This window comes from Acinonyx jubatus, chromosome X (assembly GCF_027475565.1).
Source record: "Acinonyx jubatus isolate Ajub_Pintada_27869175 chromosome X, VMU_Ajub_asm_v1.0, whole genome shotgun sequence".
Lineage (NCBI taxonomy): Eukaryota > Metazoa > Chordata > Mammalia > Carnivora > Felidae > Acinonyx > Acinonyx jubatus.
The window spans coordinates 34968978-34975010 of NC_069389.1; positions in this window are offsets into that span (position 1 = coordinate 34968978).

The window sequence follows — 6033 nt, forward strand, 5'->3', positions numbered from 1 at the left end:
TGAAATCACATACAGGGGCGCCTGGGTGGCTCAGTCGGTTAAGCATCAGACTCTTGACTCCGGCCTAGGTCATGATCTCACGGTTTGTGAGTTCAAGCCCCGCATCAGGCTGTCTGCTCTCAGCACAGAACTCACTTTGGATGCTCTGTCCCCCTCTTGCTCTGCCCCTCCCATGCTCGTGTTCTCTCTCTCTCTCTCTCTCTCTCAAAAATAAATAAAACATTAAAAAAAAAAAAGAAAATCACATACAAACAATTCCTACCAAGTCAAAGGAAGATACATCTTCTTAAGGTTCAAAAAAGCAAACTAGATTTTTTTAAACCTTTTTATGGTAAAATATAACACACAAACATACAATATCAATGTTCAGAATACGGATAATTATGAACTGAACACTAGTGAGATAACCACCATCTAGGTCATTAAGAAACAGCCAGCACCCCCACATCCTTGTGCATGTCCCCTTTAGACACATCCCTGTGCCTACCACCCCATGCCTAGGTAACCACTATTAGATTTTTATGATAATTACTTCCTTGCTTTTCTGTATACCTTGAACGCCTATGCTATATCCCTAAACAATATACTTTCTTTTTGCCTGTTTCAGAACGTTACATAAATGGAATCACATTGTTCATTTCTTATTTACATTTATGTATAATATAATATATATGATATGTAATATATATTATTCGTATTTCTTAATTTTCATTGTGGTAAAGTATCCCATTGTACGGAATATACCACAGTTTGTTATCCATTCTATTGTTAACGAACATTTAAATTGCTTCCAGTTTTTGGCAATTATGAATAGTGACCAAATGAATGTTATGAACATTTTGTACGTGTATTCTGGCACATGTAAGTGCATATTCCTATAATATTTAATACATGGAATGGCACTGCTGGGTCACAGGGCATGTATATCTTCAACTTTAATAGAATAGGCAATGTTTTAAAATTTTTCTTTAATGTTTTATTTATTTTTGAGAGAGAGGGAAAGACAGAGCACAAGCATGGGGGTGGGGGGGAGCAGAGAGGGAGGGAGACATAGAACCCAAAGCAGCCTCAAAGCTCTGACCTGTCAGCACACAGCCCGATGCAGGGCTTGAACCCACGAACCATGAGATCATGACTGAGCCACCCAGGCATCCCAGACTAGGCAATATTTTTAAAAGATCATTGTACTTGGGGCACCTGCCTGGCTCAGTCAGTAGAGCACGGGACTCTTGATCTCAGGCTCGTGAGCTCAAGTCCCGCGTTGGGCATAAAGCTCAGTTAAAAAAAATTTTTTTAAATCATTGTACCAATTTATGCTCTTACCAACATGTTATGAAAGTTTCCGTTGATTCACATCCTTGTCTACACTTGGCATGGTCAGACCTTTTAACTTTTGCCCATCTAGCAGTGTGTTGTAATTTCCCCTGGTTTCGAATTTGCATTTCCCTAACTACTAACGAGGTTGAGTGGTTTTTTTATATGTAGATTTACTGGCCTTTTGGATTTCCTCTTCTGAAAAGTATCTGTTCAAGTCCATTTTTCTATCAGGCTGACTTTTTCTTTCTTCTTTTTTTAAATATTTATTTATTTATTTTGAGAGAGAGAGAGAGAGAGAGAGAGAGAGAGCGCTCGCGCGCAGGTGCAGGCAGGGGAGGGGCAGAGGGAGAATCCCACACAGATTTTGAGCGGTCAGTGCAGAGCCTGACATGGTGCTTGATCACACGGAACCGTGAGATTAAGACCTAGGAGCCAAAACCAAGAGTCCGACGCTTAACTGACTGAGCCACCCAGGCACCCCAGGCTGACTTTTTCTTATTGATTTGTAGGAGTAATTTATATAGTCTGGATACAGCTTATCTCTATTTTCCCATTTTGTGGTTCGTATTTTCTCCTTCTTCTTCTTCTTCTTCTTCTTCTTCTTCTTCTTCTTCTAATGTTTATTTATGTGAAAAAGAGAAAAGGGGGAAGGGGCAGAGAGAGAGGGAGACAGAGGATCCGAAGCAGGCTCCGTGCTGACAGCCTGATGTGGGGCTCAAACTCACAGACTGCAAGATCATGACCTGAGCCGAAGTCAGACGCTTAACCAACGGAGCCACCCAGGCACCGCTGTGGCTTGTATTTTCATTTACTTTACTTTCTGGATTTTTTTTATTGACTTTATTTTTTATTTTTATTTTTTTAATGTTTATTTTTGAGAGAGCACGCGAGCGCATGAGTGGGTGAGGGGCAGAGAAAAAGGGAGACAGAATCCAAAGCAGGCTCCATGCTGTCAGCGCAGAGTCTGATGTGGGGCTCGAACTCAGGAACCATGAGATCGTGATCTGAGCCAAAACCAAGAGTCGGACGCTTAACAGTTTTAGATTTAGAGAAAAACTGAGAAGATATACAGAGAGTTCCCATATGCCTCACACCCAGTGTTCTCTATTATTATCATCTTACATTAGTATGGCACATTTTGTCACAATTAATGAACCAATATTGACATATTATTCGGTAGAATCCATACTGTACTCAGATTTTCTTTTTCAGTTGCAGGATCCCATCCAGGAACTCACATTACATTGTCATGTCTCCTTAAGTTCCTCTTGGCTGTGACAGTTTCTCAGACTTTCCTTGTTTTTATGAACTTGAGAGTTTTGAGCAGTACTTGTCATCAGATATTTTGTAGGATGTCCCTCAGTTGGGATTTGTCTGATATTTTTCTCATGAGTAGACCGGGGTTATGGGTTTGGAGAGGTAGGCCATAGAGGTAAAGTGCCATTTTCATCACATCGTATCAAGAGTACACACGTGGTTTGTCACTATTGCCATTGACCTTGATCAGCTGGCTGAGGTAGTGTTTGTCAGGTTTCTCCACTGTAAAGTCCCTCTCCCCTCACCCCTTCTCCTCCCCTTTCCCATTCTGTATATGGTATCTTTTGAAAAGAAAAATTTTTAATTTTTTAATGTTTATTTTTGAGAGAGACAGAGTGCGACTGGGAGAGGGGCAGAGAGAGGGAGACCCAGAATCCGAAGCAGGCTCCAGGCTCTGAGCTGTCAGCACAGAGCCCCACCTGGGGCTCGAACTCACAGACCATGAGATCATAACCTGAGCCAAAGTCGGACGCTTAGCCAACTGAGCCACCCAGGCGCAGCTGAAAAGAAATTCTTAACTGAGTGGGGACTGCACGTTCTGGGGGCATGGCATGATCTTGGGCTCCACAGGGCTCCTGGATGGCTGATTTGCAGGGACCGAGCCACCTCAAAATGCTGCCTCTGGGATCGCTCAGAACTTCCTGCTGAAATTAATGGGTCAGGGGGACAGAATGAGGGAAACAAACTGAACTATGTATTCTTTCAAATCCGAATCCTGGGACCTCTCCTTTGAAAATTCAGCGGCTAAGCATCAGCCGCTTTTGTCTACTGGTTCGTCTCTGAGAATCCTCCCCTCAGGGCAGCGAATGACAGGAGTCTTGGCTATCTGGCCTGGGAGGAGAGGTGGGACGGAGGTGGAGGAGGGGGCTTCTTTTAGGCTAAATGCGGGTCATTAGTTCCTGTATTATCCTGACACACATATACCTACCTCTAAATGCTTCAACCGGAAAGTTAACCGCACATCCCTGATTGTTTACCAAGCGCAAAAGATGGAATCGGAGGGCCTACACTGAGGGAGCAGAACTGCTGACGATTCAAAATGTGACCTTGAGTACCTACGCCCTTCCCCAGGTTTCAATCTCTCAGTCTGTGAAACAAAGAGAAAGCTTCCCACAGTGTTTATCTTGCTGGATTCCAAGGCTACAAGGAGCAGTGATGCCCCTTGGAGACCTCAGAGGAAAGGGGCCTTTAAAGGATAAGCTATTCACCCCTCACTCAAAGAAGGGTGCTATTTCTCAAGACACAGAGTATGGAAAACTTTGAGGTTTGCTTGCAGGGAGGGGAAGGAAGAGGGATTTATTTTATGTTCCTGTCTATTCCGAACACTTTTGGTTTTTTTCAAATTAAAAGAAGAATGTCCTAGAACTCTTTCAAGAACAGAAAAATTCACTCCTTTTCCTTTTTTTTAATTTTATTATTTTTTTAACATCTTTATTTTTGAGACAGAGAGAGACAGAGTATGAACGGGGGAGGGTCAGAGAGAGGGAGACACAGAATCTGAAACGGGCTCCAGGCTCCGAGCTGTCAGCACAGAGCCCAACTCGGGGCTCGAACTCACGGACCGCGAGATCATGGCCTGAGCCAAAGTCGGCCACTTAACCGACTCAGCCACCCAGGTGCCCCTCCTTTTCCTGTTTCTTTAGGCTGGGTGAAATGGCGGGAGTTCTCCACTTTTAGCTGATTATGCTCCTAAATAAGGTTTATTTTTTCTTTCAGGGCCTTTGGTTAAGAATGTGTTCTTGGATATGAAGCAAGATGGACAAAGAATACAATTTTAGTTGATGCAAAGAGAAATGATTCCATCATGCGTAAAAATGAATTTTTAGGGGTGGCAAGGTGGCTCAGTTGGTTAAGTGTCTGACTCTCGGTTTCGGCTCAGGTCATGATCTCACGGTTTCGTGAGTTTGAGCCCTGCATCGGGCTCTGTGCTGATGGTGTGGAGCCTGCTTGGGATTCTCTCTCTTTCTCTTTCTCTCTCTCTCTCTCTCTGCCTCTCCCTCTCTCTCAAAATAAATAAACTTAAAAAAAATTTTTAAATTAATTTTCAAAAAATGATTAAATTCTTATCAATCTTTTTTTTTTTTCCCAAGCCAGTCATTTCAGAGTTGATGCTTTGGAAATCAGCTGCTTTAGACATTTTGAGGAATCTAATAATTTCACATTCCTAATGGAAAAATTTCCCTTCCCCTTTCAGATTTCTTTAAAGTCACTTTTGTGTCAATTCTCCTCTGAAAGAATACAAATTTGAGAGTCAAAAGTTTCCTGAAGTTGAACGAGGAGATTCAGATTCCATTCTATAAATTGAGAGTGGCTTTGGTGAGTATAGTGGGTTCCATAAATTGAAAACTGAGTATTTGGGGAGTGTTCTGATTCCAGTTTTGAGTAGGGCAAGTTTTTCCTGGGGTAGGTCTGCTTCCAACTCACCTCTTTTTTTTTTCCCCTTCAGTTAATCCCAAGAAGCAAATGGAAATGGGAAACTGTAAACAGTGGGGTATTTTACCCCCAACAAGTCTGGCTTGTTTTTGTGCACTTTACAAAGCTCAAACACCTTCGATGGCTCCCCATTTCCTGCAGGTTGATGTGCAGTTCTTTTATTTAGCATTTAATATTCTCAATAAACATGTGCGTAATTGAACATTTTAGCTCCATCTTCCCCCCCACCCCTTCCCCATATAATCTCTTCTTTCATTAAATCAGTTAATGCTCAACCTGACAGGCTTTCTCCATGCTGCATCTCACGGTTTTTGCTACCTGCCAGAACCTCTTCTTCTCCTGTACTTGCATATTGAAACCACAAACACCTTTCAAGGTCTTGGGCTGGGGCATCCTTTGCTGACCTTAGGTGTTAAACTGTGTCTCTTCCTGCAAAAAAAAACCAAAAAAACAAAAAAAAAAACCTAGGCAAAAAAAAAAAAACCAACCCTGAAAAGGGGGAAGAATGGATGCAGGCATGATTAGTAGGTCTAGCCCTCACCTAACACTGAGCAAATGGATGAAGGAAATAATATTCTTGTCCCATCACTCCTGGTGACAGGAGGGTCTTAGGAGATAGGGTTGCCAGAATTAGCAAATCAAGATACAGGATGCCCACTCATCTGTGAATCTCAGATAAACAACAACAACAACAAAATTTTTTAAGTAGGCTTCACGCCCCATTGCAGAATCCTAAGTGGGACTTAAACTCACCATCTGAGATCAAGACATGAGCTGATACCAAGAGTCAGAGGCTTAACCACTGAGCCACCCAGGGTCCCCTATGAATACTTAATTTTTTTTAACTTTATTTATTTTGAGAGAGAGAGAGCAAATGGGGGAGAGGCAGAGAGAGAATTTCAAGCAGGCTCCGCACGAGCCCAATGCCAGGCTCAAGCTCACAAAATCATGACTTCAGGACCTGAG